At 39.4% G+C, this 13,209-nt stretch overlaps 1 long non-coding RNA gene across 2 annotated transcripts; it reads left to right on the forward strand.

Moving 5' to 3' along the window:
• The first annotated feature begins 54 nt into the window (after nt 1–54).
• Nucleotides 55–12,435, forward strand: LOC105483521 (uncharacterized). 2 transcript variants are annotated; one of them, XR_988363.2, is made up of 3 exons: nt 55–5,024; nt 6,193–6,409; nt 7,157–12,435. It is a non-coding gene; the product is annotated as an uncharacterized lncRNA (long non-coding RNA). The 2 variants fall into 2 exon arrangements; XR_011606931.1 differs by having other exon boundaries at nt 7,269–12,435.
• The last annotated feature ends 774 nt before the right edge of the window (nt 12,436–13,209 follow it).

Below are 13,209 nucleotides of genomic sequence, written 5' to 3' on the forward strand. Positions count from 1 at the left end.
TACAAATATTTGAAACTTGCAAATATTATTTAATATACGTTCTTATTTTTTGCCTGTAATCTTTCCAACTTTTCTAAAAACCTACATTTTTTTATAATAGCTTTTACATCTATTTATTTTAAATGCAATTGAATATTTTGTGTCTGAAATTTCTTTAGATGCTGAAAAAGGATGAATGACAAGTGAATTATCTAACAATATTTGAAAATACTTTTTCAAAGTATTAGACTTCACATGTATATGTTGTAGTCAGGGTATCTTTCTGCATGTGTATACATACACAGATACATAAAATATATGTACTTGAACACATAAAATATATGTACATAAAATATATGTACTTGCCTTTTAACTTAATTGTGTTCATTCTATCCTATACTTGTGAAGCATTATTTGGCTTTATTATGAATTACCAGCCTTTCTTAGAATTGGTTTACGATGCTCAATCAGAAGTTTTCCTGGGATATGTATTATTTCCACTCATTTGTCCTTAATTTTAAGATCTAGTCTAGAGCCTAAAATACCATGTTTCAAGAAAACAAAAATAATTATTTTAAACTTTCCTTTTACCTCAGTTCCTTATGTTTACCCTGCCTCATTTAGAAAAAAACAAAAAATGTACTTTTTATTACTATTTAGTCACACACATAGTTTAAAATTTCAAATACTGCTACACAGTTCAGAATGAAAACCAGCATTTTCCTGTTCCATTCTATCCCTCCCGAGTTCATCTCCTCAAACTCTTTTAGCAGTTGTTGCTGGTATTTACCTCCATCTTTGAAAAGGATAGCTATGTTCTGCTAAATCATTATATATTGGCTTCACTTCATCTCAGTTAACTTTGTATTATGGAAGCAGACCCCATGAGTTACTTTTCTGTCCTTTCCACCCTTCTACAATAGTGATATATAAATTTTTTTGTTAAAATTATGTCCATTGTTTAACTTACGACTTTTATTAATTGGTTAGCTAACAAGTAGTGTATTATGACTATAGTTTCTTTCCTCTGCAACTTTTTATACTTTCTGAAATTAACAAATTTCTCCCAGGATTGTAAAACTACTTTATTTTCTATTTGTTCACCATACTCAAGTATTCTGTTCTGTGAGAACTATTTTTTTTCTCTCTCTGGAGGTAACCCTTTTGGGGCCCTTTTCCTTTTCTTCTGTTTCAACTGGTTGCTGGCCAGGTGGGCTGCACTGTCCTTCAGGGTTTGCCTCTGCTTCTATGCTGAATTTTCATACTCTGGGTCTTTCTTAACTCATTTTGATGAGCCCATCTTCCAAGTGCTTCCTGTGAAAGTACTTGGGAGGTAAAATCTTGTGATCTCTGGTATCAGCAGATGTCTGTTCCTGCTTGCTGCATTCATAGTTTGCCTAGGTCTAGAATTCTAGGTTGTAGCAATGTTTCCCTCAGAATTTTGAAAGCATTGCTTCACTCTCAGAGCTTTCAGCATTGCTGATGAGACACTGTTCTGACGGTCACTCCATCGGTGTGTACTCTTTTCTGTTGAAGATCTTAGGATTTTCTCTTATCTGGATTTTTCTGATTTCCCTGTGATGATCACTGACTTACATCTTTTTCATTCCTTGTGTTAATTGTTCATGTCTTTTTATGCTGGAAATTCATCCAGTCTTTAGTGTTTTGTTTCTGTGGTAACTTCCCCCCTTCCTTAGTCTCTTCTCTTTCTAGAATTTCTGTTTTTCAGTTGTTGAACCCTCTACATTTATCAACTTATTTCCTCTGTTTAACATCTTTTTGTGGCTGGGCGCAGTGGCTTGCGCCTGTAATCCCAGTACTTTGGGAGGCTGAGGCGGGTGGATTACCTGAGGTCAGGAGTTTGAGACCAGCCTGGCTAACATGGCAAAACGTCATCTCTATTAAAAATACAAAAATTAGCTGGGCGTGGTGGCGGGTGCCTGTAATCCCAGCTACTCGGGAGGCTGAGGCAGGAGAATCACTTGAACTCGGGAGGTGGAGGTTGCACTAAGCCGAGATCAAGCCACTGCACTCCAGCCTGGGCAATAAGAGTGAAACTCCATCTCAAAACAAACAAACAAAAAACATCTCTTTACTTTAGCTTCTAGGAGATTTCCATAACTTTATCTTCCAACCTATTAACTTCTAAAAAATCACTGTGTTCTTATTTCATTGACTAAATATGTTATCTTTCTCATGATATTCTTTTATATATTTTAAAACATATTCTAGGTCCTGCATTGTCCCTGTCAAGTTCCTCGGTTTTTAGTTGCTTTTTGTTCTTTGGTTGTCTTTTTTATTTGTTCTCTTTCATTTTTTAGCATCTTCAACTATCTAATGGTCCTTTGTTTTATAAATGTACTAAAATGTATAAGATACTGGTAAAAGTACTGCTCATAGGCAGATCTATAACCTTAGCTGGAAATTAGAGAAATAGAGGGATTGATTGTTAGAAATAAAAATATTTCATAGTCTATGTGATTGTCCACTTAGAACATCCAAAAAAATCTGCAGATAAACCGTTAGAATTGGTGTCTTTAGTGATATCACTAGAGATAAGGTCAGTGTACAAAAATCAACTGCATTTGTATAAGCTAGCAATACTTAAGATAGAATTTGGTGAAGATTGTATTTACAGTAATATTTTTTAAAGCCATCATATACCTAGATATTGTTCTGACAGACATGCAAAAGCTCCACACAGGAAAAACTACAAAATGAAAATATTGCTGTGAAAAATGTAAAAGATCATAGTAAATGGCATAATATACTATGTTTATGGTTTGGAACACTCAATATTGCTCAGATGGCAGTCCTTCCCAAATTTATCTGCAGATTCCAGAAAATCCCAATAATGCTTGGGGGAGGGAGTAAAGAGGGAGAACTGAAATGCATATGAAACAGAGAGAGCCCAAAATAGCTAAAACCATTTTAAAGCTGAAGAGCTATGTTAGAAGACTAGACCACTAGATACCAAGACTTGTAAAGATCTGTAATTACGACAGTGATATTAGCACAAGGCTAGACAAATGGACCAGTGGTATACAGTGTCCAGAAATGAACCCAAACATATAGAACTACGTAGTTGATAAAAATGATGTCATTGCAATGTAGTAAGGAAATGATCGTCTTTTCAATAAGTGGTATGGAAGCAGTTGGATATCCATATTAAAGGAGAACATAAAATATTGGTCCCATCATGCCATGCACACAAATCAATTCCAGATGATCCTAGACCTAAAAAATAAAAGGTGAAAGAAAGCTTCTAGAAGATACCTTGGTAGGCAAAGACAAGGTACAAAAAACAGGATACAAAAAGCCCTAACCCTAAAGAAAGACTGATAAATTGGGCTGCATTAATAGGTTTATCATTAAAATACACCATTAAGAGAGTCAGAAGGGCAACCCACAGAGTTTGCAATACATCTTATCTGAGAAATTATATTGAGGCTATAAATAACTCCTGTGTAGTAAAAAAAAAAAAAAATCCAATTACAAAATAGGCAAATAATTTTACTACATACTCCACAAAATGATATATTCAAACAATAAACAAATGTAAAAATGTTCAATGTTAATAGTCATCAAAAAAATGTAAATTAAAACAATCTTATACCACTACATACATCAGAATGGCTAGAGCAAATAATAAATCCAGTGAACACGTAAACTAAATAAACCCCCAACATCATATGCTATTGCCAGGGATGTTCATTGGTATAACTACTTTAGGAAACTCTGGTGATAGCTACTAAAGCTAATCATCTGTTTGTCATAGGATCCAGCAGCTTCATTCCTCTGCACCTATTCAGCATACATGCACACATATATCACCAAAAGGCACATACAACTATTTTCATAGTAGCATTCTATTAGCCCTAAACGGTAAACAATGCAAAAGTCTACCAGTAACAGATGGATTTTCTTCTTTTTTTTTTTTTGACATGGAATCTCACTCTGTTGCCCAGACGGGCACAGTGGCTTGATCATGGCTCACTGCAACCTTGAATTCCTGGGTTCCAGCATTCCTCTCACCTCAGCCTCCTGAGTAGCTGGACCTCCAGGCAGGTGCCACCATACTCAGCTAATTTAAACAAAATCTTTTTTTGTAGAGATGGAGTGTTGCCGAGGCTGGTCTCAAATTCCTGGGCTCAAGGATCCTCCCCACTTGGCCTCCCAAGTTCTGGATTACAAAGCCTGCACTACCGGGCTGGGCTGGTGGTTTCTCTTCTATCAAGTCACTCTAGGGAAACTCATGCATGCCCCATGACTTCTATCATCGCATCCATTCTACTGACTCCCAAATATTGACCTACAGCCCATAATTTCTTTCTGAATTTCACCCCTTCCCTGCCACCGCCTCTCCAGCTCCTTCCTAGATGCTCCCTTCTGACCGCCCTCTTCTTGATTTCAATATGTCTCAAATAAAACAAATGAATTTTTGCTCAGAATTTTCTGCTACTCAACTGTTTTCATTTTTCTCTGCCCTTTCAAGTTAGCATTTGATATATTTGATGTTTCTCCTTCCCTAGTCCTCACATCCAATTTTTCATAGCCAAGTTTTTTTTATCATTTGGCCCCACCTAACATTCCCACTGAATACTCCTGCCAGACTGGACCACTAGCTCTTCACTGGCCTCCTCTGAACCTTTTCAGGTGATATTCCTTCTCCCCAGAACAGCTTATGGTAATAGTAGGTTAATTTTTTTTATAATTGTGAAGATAAAGTCACAGTGATTCTCCTTTCTCTGGGAATTGCTCCCAACAAAAGGCTGTGCTTACTGTTACCATGTCTGTAGTTGGTGTGACTCTCTTCTCTGTTTACTTCAGAAGAGGATATCTGACTCAAGAAGACACATGAAATTTGCTAGGGTATTGGAGATTTTGAACCCAAAGACAGAGATTGGAAATAATTGGGAATCACTTTAGGTCAGCACTGGATAAGAAGTAACATGCATCTCAGGAGGCACCCTTCATATGGAGCTGGGTATCAGCATTCAATCCCACAAGGCTACCTGTTTAAGAAGAATGGGAATATTTCATAGGTAATATGTTCTAAATTCTAATATGTCATATGTAATATGTTCATATCCCTTAGTTCTTCCTCCAAATAGCTCTTAAAATATTTTCCTTGATAGTAAATGTCATTTATGATATTTAGCATTTGTTGAGTGCACTGTACCTTGCGTTGTGTTAAGCACTAAATATTCATGATGATAATTAAACTTCACAATAACACCAGGAGATGTTATCTTCATTGTACTGAAGCACGTGTTTAATTAGCCCAATTTCTATGCTAAGGTGACACAGGTAAGTGGTGACACTCCTGCAGTGACACAGCTAGGGTCTGCAATCTTAACCCCCCTGCCCAGGGATCCTCCCCCTCCAGCTGCACATGGGAACCACCTGGGGAGCGCACAGACCGTCCACTGCTGGGGTCCCTCCTGAGTGGATCTGACTGACCAGGTTTGGAGGGTCGCCTGGCCATCTGTGTATTTTTTTCAAGTTTTCGGGTAACAATATCAGGTAGCCAGGATTGATAATTATTTTGTTTTCCAAGAGTAACTGATTTCTTAGAAGTAGCCAACTCACCCACTCACCCACCTCAACAAACCTCAGAGGGTCTTAGAGTATGACTTGATACCTTTACATGGAAATGTTGCTGTAAGCCATGCCTTTGCCACCTGATGAGCCTGCTTGGAAATTATTCTACCTGCCTTTTTTATTTCCACAAATTAACACTAGATGGCAAACTACACACAGGGAATTATATGAAGCATTTCCATTTCTGAAACACTTTATTTTTTCTTCAAATAACCTCATTAGCCAATATTTGAGTTTAGTAATATAGTATTAAAACCAAGAGAATTCTTCATAAATTTAATTACTCCAGGTCATGGGTTAACTAGCATTCCCTTCAGCAGAGCCATAGGCGCCCTGGATACACTATGGCCTGGATTTCAGTTGTCTTAAAGGTTCAGCTGTTAAAAGATGTTTATTAATCATAAACATACAGAAAACAAAATTCTTATCACACCTGAGAACACTTTTCTGCCAATATATGTCAATATCCCTATTAAATAATTGACTCACTAATAAAAACTTTTACAAATACCTGCTGACCTTTCAGGGAGGTTGTCATATCTCTAGGGATACAAGGCAGGGGGTGCTTCGATGCTACTGTATGCCCACTTTCCTGTTCTTTTTCCTCAGAAACTGCTTGGATGATGAAGTAATGGAGGTGGGGTATGTGAGAAACAGTATGAGAGAAGTATGCATTACTTACATTGAGGAACAGTGTAATAACATTGTCATTGATTTAGTCTCTCATAACTGGTAAAATACCTTCATATCCCTGACCTCAAAGTGGCAGTACTCATCCAGCTACCTCAGAGTTGGCAACATCACTCATCTGAGCTTACACATAAAGGTGAGGTGTGGGGGATTTTTTTTTTTTAAAGTACTTTATGTATGTGTGTATGATGAGTGAATGAATGACTGTGTCTTGCTCTGTTGCTCAGGATAGAGTGCAGTGGTGCCATCATAGCTCACTGTAACCTCTAATTGATAGACTCAGTTGACCTATTGACCTTCCCCGCTCAGTCTCCCAAATAGCTGGGACTATAGGCATGTGCCACAACATCTGGCTAATTTTTAAATTTTTTGTAGAGACTGGGTCTTGCGTTGTTCCCCAGGATGATCTCAAACTCCTAGTCTCAAACAATCCTCCTGCCTCAGCCTGAAAAGTCCTGGGGTTATAGGCATGAGCCACCGGGCCTGGCCAGGTTTGAGGGATGTAGAGAAAAGTAATCTTTTTAAATGCAAATACATGATCACCAGCCTAATGGTTTCTCAGTTTTCTTTGGATAAAGTCTAAATTCCTTAATTTGGATTAGAAGGCCATTCACGATCTGGTCCCCGCTCCTTGTCTCTGATCCTTTTCACCTCCAACCTCACATACATAGAGGTCAGATTGGATTTTTTTCAGCTTCCACAGCACGCCTTCTAGCTTATGAACCTTCACAACAAGCTGGCTCATTTTGCTTTATTTTGTTTATCGTAATACTCTCTCTTACCTTACCCCTCGAACCTCATCTTAACTCAGGCTTAACCTACCTTTACATGTTTAATATCTATTTACATATTACCCACATATTTGGTTTTGGCTTTCTTTTAGTTTCCTGCAAGAATCCTTTGACCACTGCAGTGTGGATGTATTTCCTCTCCTGAGTGCTCTGCATTTCTTCATTTAGACAGCTAACCTGCTTTGTTATAACTGCCTCTTGTAGGTAAAGATGGTCCTGTGAACACCATGGAGGATGGAGGCGTTCCTTTGCTCATTCTTATATTCTCAACATCTGGTGCAGTGCTTGGTTAATAACAAACCCTCTATAAATATTTGTGGAATATTTGAGGGGTCAATACCTAACGACACCTCTTATGCCATCTTGTACCCAGGTTTGACAACCATAATTTATGCATGCCTGCAAATAATAGATTGCCTAGAACCACCCCAATTTTTCCCTTTCCCAGAAAAGCTAAAGACCAGCCCATCTAGTACTTGATTTTTTTTTTTAAGCCAAACTATGAATAACCCCAAAGTCTTGCAGATTCACTTCAGATTCAAAGGGACAGATATGAGATATGAAAAATATAATAAAATTTCTGTCCTTTCAGCTCTAAAATCAAAGTGAATGTAACTTTATGTGACCATGCAAAATTCAGGTATACTGAGAACTTCACCATATTGAGAACGTATCGGGGTGTCCAATCTTTTGGCCTCCCTGGGCCACATTGGAAGAAGAATTGTCTTGGGCCACACATAACATACACTAACACTAACACAAATGATAGCTGATGAACTTAAAAAAAGCAAAAAAGTCTTAATGTTTTAAGAAAGTTTACAAATTTGTGTTGGTCCACATTCAAAGCTATCTTGGGCCACATGCAGCCTATGGGCAGCAGGATAGGCAAACTTGCTTTAGGTGAGTTGGGCCCACTAAAAACAGACTTAGGTCTTCACAAAGAGCAATTGCCATAGTGGTGATGAACTCAGTTCCTTCCATTCCCGCTCTCTCTGCCTCCTCCCTCCATCACGATGCAAACCCTGAGGGAGAATAAACTTTAAAGATATGATTAACTAGATTACATTCTTCCAACACCACATTATAGTTTGTAGATAAACAGTGCTGCCAAGGCCCTGCAGCTTGTATATCTTGCTATCATATTTACTAAGGGGTTCTTAAGTTTATGCTTGCTAGAAAGATAATGAGATTAATTAAAGTCCTTTTTAGTTCCTACCTTGGGTCAAGACAAACTGGTAAAAAAAATAAAATTAAATTAAAAACTTCATGTAAAACATACCTTTTGTCTTGGCCCCACTTTCACCAAATCTCAACACAATCACTTTTAAACAGCTCTGTAAAAGTCTCTCTTGAAAGTTATTGTTTATTGTAAGCAACAGCCCATGACCTCTGAAATCATCTCTATGTTTGTTCATTGTGTCTTACAAGGTTCTCTTTGTCACTTCCTAGAAGAAAATCCTATATGATTTTAATATCAAAAATAACTATTGTTGTCTTGAGTGATTCATTTGTTATTACCTGAAAGATCAGTGGGAACTTGAGGAAATTATAAGTTCCAGCATCGCATCCTAGATCTACAGAATTTGAAATTCTGTAAGTGGGGCCTAGTGATTCTAGTTTTATAAACTCTTCAGGTGATTCCAATGCACACAAAATTTGGGAATCCCTCTTATAGAGAGGAATTATATAATTGACTAGGCTTCTCTTCAAACTTGGCCACTGGAAAGCTTAGAGGCAAATTTGTGGTCCACTGGTAGCAGATGTGTGGAACATTATGATTTTTAGTTGTTTCTCTGTCTACTGTGGGTTTATCTTTGGTTTATTTTTATTCCTATTTTCATTTCACTTCTAATTTAAGTTCTTGTCATATGACATATCCACATAAGCCATCTTAAGTCTTTTTTGAGACATGGCCAGAAACACGCAGGTAGATAGCCAAATAGAAAAATAGTTATTATACTCAGCTTCTGTAGAGAACAAGGTATTCTTGGCAACTGGTGCAGAGTAAGCACCCTTGGCAAACCTGGAGAAGGTCGTGTGTGTATGTGTGCGTATGTGTGTGTGTGTGCATGTATTGTGTGTATGTATGTGTTGTTTGAGGAAGCAGGTGAGAGGAAGTCATACATGTGAATTAGAAAACTACTGTGTTTGTTGACTAGTGAATGACTTTTTACTTTTCCATCAAAAGGCAACTGTTGGTTGGGTTCAGTGGCTCCTGCCTGTAATGCCAACACTTTAGGAGACTGAGGCAGAAAGGTCACTTGAGGCCAGGATTTTGAGACCAGCCTGGGCAACATAGCAAGACCCCATCTATATGAAATTTTAAAAATTAGATGAGTATGGTAGCATGCACCTGTAGTCCTAACTAAGGAGTCTGAGGAAAGAACATGCTTGAGCCCAGGAGCTGGAGGTTACAGTGACATATGGCACCACTGCACTCAAGCCTGAGTGACAGAGTGAGACACTGTCCCAAAAACCTTGTTTCTACTAAAAAGACAAAAAAAAAAAAAATTAGCCAGGCGTGGTGGCGGGCGCCTATAGTCCCAGCTACTTGGTGGCTGAGGCAGAAGAATGGCATGAACCAGGGAGGCAGAGCTTGCAGTGAGCCGAGATTGTGCCACTGCACTCCAGCCTGGGCAACAAAGCAAGACTCCGTTTCAAATAAAATAAAATATAATATAAATAAAAGAAACAACTGTATTTCCTTGTTGCTCTTCATTCAATTCATGGTACATGTACTTGCTAGAAAGCTCATGTGAAACGGTAATGTGGATGATAAAACAAATCCTTACCTTCTTTTGTGCCCTTTCTTGCTTGGCCACAAACCTTTCCACCTTAGTTGTCTTTGTTACCTACTAGCTAATACCTACGAAGGCATTAATTTACAACAGCTTTAGAGAGTAATTCTGAGAATTCCTGGGAGTGAAGGCCTCCCCTAGATTGTTTTGAAATATTTCCATAAAAGGAAATTCACTTTCCATTTTTCTATCTGTACTACAACCACCCTGCCTGTGAGAATCACCATAATGGGGTTGAACCGGAGAATTACACTGTTAACGGTAGAGGGTGTCCAGGTTCTTGGCATCTTGAACAAAGAATTGGACAAAATGCACAAAGCAAGGAAAGAATGGAGGGTCTTAGTTAAAAATGAAAGTATACTCCACAGTGTGGAAGCGGGCCTGAGCACAGGGGCTCAAAGGCCCTGTTACAGAATTTTTGGGAGTTTAAATACTGCCGAGATAATTCCCTTTGTTACTTGCCATAAGCCCTATGTAAATGGAGAGGATAAAGTAAACTTACAAAGTCATTTAGTCATATGCCCTATGGAGAGGATATTTCCTGTTATAGCTGAAGTGTGAACTGGCCTTACATTCCCTCCCTCCAGCCCCTATTTTCCTGCCTCAATACCACATAGAAAGACTATTTGATATATCTATCTGACAAGTGGTCATGTGTTACGGCCAGGCCAGGTAAACCAGATCTTATCTTGTATTACTCTCCCTAGTCATTACCACGAAGAAGCTCCAGTGAGATCAAAATATGAGACCTCTCAGCTGACCTCAGGGAGACCTTAGGGGATGTAGCCCGATGCCACTTTCTGCCTTAGGAATTTAGGATTGAAAATGTTGGGTGTCACTGCATTTGCTGCATTTTCACTTTTTTGGATACTTGCTTGTAACATGGTTCCATGCGTTCTGAAACACTGTTGGCTGGGCTTCACCATACCAAGAACAGCTTTATAATAATTGGGTAAGAATTGGGCTATTTTGGTCCAGCTGAAACCCTAGAGCCTGATTAATCTAATGGGGGATATCTTTTAGTGCTCCGTCAGTCAGCACGGTGCTTGTCAAATGGCTTCTAAATTCTGAGATAAGTATTAAGCAAAGGGACTCACCTAAAGACGAGGTCCTTCAGTTCAACCAAACTTCGGAGCACCTGTTTTCTGGAGGTATGGGCAAGGGCACTGAAGGGGTCTGGAGATGGGAAGGCTGAGTGCTCTCTTTTTGGATAATGATAGTTAATAAGAGCAGCATTTAGTGAGCACCTGGCAGTTAATATATGTGATTTAATATAATTAGCTACAATACTAAGAAGAAGAATATAAGGAAAGTTTGATGGAATAAGACCAATTATGTGCTATAAACATTTGGAGGTGCCAGTGTGGTGGTTCATACCTGTAATCCCAGCACTTTGAGAGGCAGAGGTAGGAGGATTGATTGAGCCCAGGAGTTTGAGACTAGCCTGGGCAACACAGGGAGACACCTGTTTCTACAAATAGTTTTAAAAATTAACCAGGTGTGGTGGTACGTGCCTGTGGTCCCAGCTACTCAGGATGCTAAGCAGGAGAATTGCCTGAGACTGCGAAGTGGAGGCTGCAGTGAGCTGTGATCTCACCACTGTAGTCCAGCCTGGGCAACACAGTGAGACCCTGTCTCAAAACAAGACAAAACCAAAAAGATTTGTAAGGAAAACTTTCAGGAGGAATTGGAAATACTTCATGGAAAAGTTGGTTTTTGAATTTAAGGCCATAAAGAATGGATGAAATCTGGAAAGCTGGAGGGGGATTGGCATACCACGAAGGGGAAACATCAGGAGAAAACCCTGGGAGACAGAGAAGGACTGGTTAGTTTAGGGAAGGGTGAGAACTCCGATTTAAGGGACATGCATGGTAAATCTAAGCAACTCTCGGGAGGGACCTGTTTTGCAGGGTCTTGGATGCTAAGCTGGGCTGAGGAGTTTCTAATTTGCCAAGGGACTGTTCAAGGCTGTGGAGCAGTGGAAAGATTGATGGCAGCTGGCACACAGGATTTAGAGATTGTTGAATAGCAGCATGCAGACAGGAGTATATTTGGAAATGACTGAAGCCAGTTAAAAGACTTAGGATAGTCCAAGAAAGAATGAGTGACGGAAACCTGACTGTAGGCAGCAGAAACTCACAGGATGGGGAAAGATCCAAAACTCTTGGTGGAGATATCATCCATGGGATTTTGGCAAATATTAGGGAGACAGTGACACAGAAGCAGATTTGGGGATGAGTTCTTTTGGGGGCATGTTGAGCTTCAAGCAACAGTAGGAAGTCCAATTAGAGATGCCCAGAGGGCAGCTGGAATTGCCACCTGAGTTTGCGAAGGGAGAATTAGGAAGAATGAGATTTTCTGCTGAGGTGATAGTTGACACTATGGGAAAAGAGGTGATTGCAGAAATGCAAAAGGATGAGATCAGAGGTAAAAAATCCTCCTTAGAGGATCTTAGTGTGGATCCATCTGCTTGAAGAAAGGCTTGTCAAGGAAGTTGTTATGTATAAAATAAAAATAGTGACTGAGGCTGGGCACGGTGGCTCATTCCTATAATCCCAGCACTTTGGGAGGCCGAGGTGGACAGATCACCTGAGGTCAGGAGTTGCAGACCTGGCCTACATGGTGAAACCCCATCTCTACTAAAAATACAAAAAATTAGCTGACCATGGTGGCAGGTGCTTATAATCCCAGCTACTCAGGAGGCTGAGGCAGGAAAATTGCTTGAACTGGGAGGTGGACCTTGCAGTGAGCCAAGATCCCACCTCTGCACTCTCGCCTGAGCAACAGAGACTCCATCACAAACACACACACACACACACACAAAGTGAGTGAAAGCATTTAAACCTACCAGGACCCGATATCTTGACCTAAGATGCTGGTTATCAGTTAAGAGCACAATTGGACTATGGAGAAAACAATCAGGTGACATGAAGGAAGAACTGCAAGGAATCAATTGGCAAATTTATCTTTCAAAACTCCTCATACAGAAAAGACTTAACAAGGAGAGGAGAACCACCCCTGTGATTTTAATAAAGTTTGGATGACAGGCTAGGCCTCCCGATTTGTGATATTTGGGATCACACGGTTTGGTTTTATTTTTATAACTGTTGTCCTGAAATAACCTCTGTTCTGTTTCCTCCTTTTGGTTTGTTTTACTCTGTCCAGTGTAGTAGGAGTAGGCATAGATAATTCCCCTTTAAAATATAAACCTAAATAATAGGTTAAGAGAGATCCACCATAAAACCCATTCCTGCACCGAGTAATTTTTCCTGCTTGTTCCAGCACTGGAAGTTGATCCTGTATTTTTACCTGGTGATTTCCTGGGTAGAGCTACAACCTGAACAAAC

This window comes from Macaca nemestrina, chromosome 8, assembly GCF_043159975.1.
Source record: "Macaca nemestrina isolate mMacNem1 chromosome 8, mMacNem.hap1, whole genome shotgun sequence".
NCBI lineage: Eukaryota > Metazoa > Chordata > Mammalia > Primates > Cercopithecidae > Macaca > Macaca nemestrina.